At 36.7% G+C, this 1,586-nt stretch overlaps 1 non-coding gene across 1 annotated transcript; it reads right to left on the reverse strand.

The window, feature by feature from the left end:
* Positions 1 to 870: 870 nt before the first annotated feature.
* Positions 871 to 978, reverse strand: LOC112768845 (small nucleolar RNA R71). The gene has a single exon (XR_003186228.1). It is a non-coding gene; the product is annotated as a small nucleolar RNA R71 (small nucleolar RNA).
* Between the last annotated feature and the right edge of the window lie 608 nt (positions 979 to 1,586).

A 1,586-nucleotide genomic window follows, 5' to 3' on the forward strand; every position in this document is an offset into this window, starting at 1 on the left:
TTTTTCAAAAAAAAAATTCCTTTTTAATTAATTAATTGTTTTAAAAATCTAATTTAATTTAATTTCAATTTTAATTTTCGAATTTTAAATTTAATTTTAAATATTTTTATTCTAATTTAATTAATTTTCGAAAATTCTTCTCTCTCACCTCCTTCTAATTATTTATTTATCTACTAACACTTCACTTCTTCTTAAAAATTCAAACCCTCTCCCTCTCTCTGTGTTCGAATTTTTTCTCTTCTCCTTCTTACATTCTTCTCTTCTTATACTTGCATAAGGAATCTCTATACTGTGATATAGAGGATTCCATATTTTCTTTTGTGTTCTCTTCTTTTTCATATGAGCAGGAACAAGGATAAGAACATTCTTGTTGAAGCCGATCCTGAACCTGAAAGGACTCTGAAGAGGAAGCTAAGGGAAGCTAAGGCACAACTCTCTGGAGAAAATCTAACAGAAATTTTCGAAAAAGAAGGAGACATGGCCGAAAATAATAACAATGCAAGGAAGATGCTTGGTGACTTTACTGCACCAAATTCCAATTTACATGGAAGAAGCATCTCAATCCCTGCCATTGGAGCAAACAACTTTGAGCTGAAACCTCAATTAGTTTCTTTGATGCAACAGAATTGCAAGTTTTATGGACTTCCATCAGAAAATCCTTTTCAGTTCTTAACTGAATTCTTGTAGATTTATGATACTGTTAAGACCAATGGGGTTGATCCCGAGGTCTACAGGCTTATGCTTTTCCCGTTTGCTGTAAGAGACAGAGCTAGAGTATGGTTGGACTCTCAACCTAAAGACAGCCTGAACTCTTGGGATAAGCTGGTCACGGCTTTCTTAGCCAAGTTCTTTCCTCCTCAAAAGCTTAGCAAGCTTAGAGTGGATGTTCAAACCTTCAGACAGAAAGAAGGAGAATCCCTCTATGAAGCTTGGGAAAGATACAAGGAACTGACCAAAAAGTGTCCTTCTGACATGCTTTCAGAATGGACCATCCTTGATATATTCTATGATGGTCTGTCTGAGTTATCAAAGATGTCACTGGACCATTCTGCATGTGGATCTATCCACCTAAAGAAAATGCCTGCAGAAGCTCAAGAACTCATTGACATGGTTGGAAATAACCAGTTTGTACACTTCTGAAAGGAATCCTGTGAGTAATGCGACGCCTATGAGGAAGGGAGTTCTTAAAATTGATACTCTGAATGCCATATTAGCTCAGAATAAAATATTGACTCAGCAAGTCAATATGATTTCTCAGAGTCTGAATGGATTGAAGGAATCATCCAACAGTACTAAAGAGGCCTCTTCTGAAGAAGCTTATGATCCTAAGAACCCTGCAATAGCAGAAGTGAATTACATGGGTGAACCCTATGGAAACACCTATAATTCCTCATGGAGAAATCATCCAAATTTCTCATGGAAGGATCAACAAAAGCCTCAACAAGGCTTTAACAATGATGGAAGAAACAGGTTTACCAATAGCAAGCCTTTTCCATCATCCACTCAGCAAAAGACAGAGAGTCCTGAGCAGGATCCATCTAGCTTAGCAAATATAGTCTCTGATCTATCTAAGGCCACTTTAAGTT

The sequence above is a fragment of the Arachis hypogaea genome, chromosome 17 (assembly GCF_003086295.3).
Source record: "Arachis hypogaea cultivar Tifrunner chromosome 17, arahy.Tifrunner.gnm2.J5K5, whole genome shotgun sequence".
Lineage (NCBI taxonomy): Eukaryota > Viridiplantae > Streptophyta > Magnoliopsida > Fabales > Fabaceae > Arachis > Arachis hypogaea.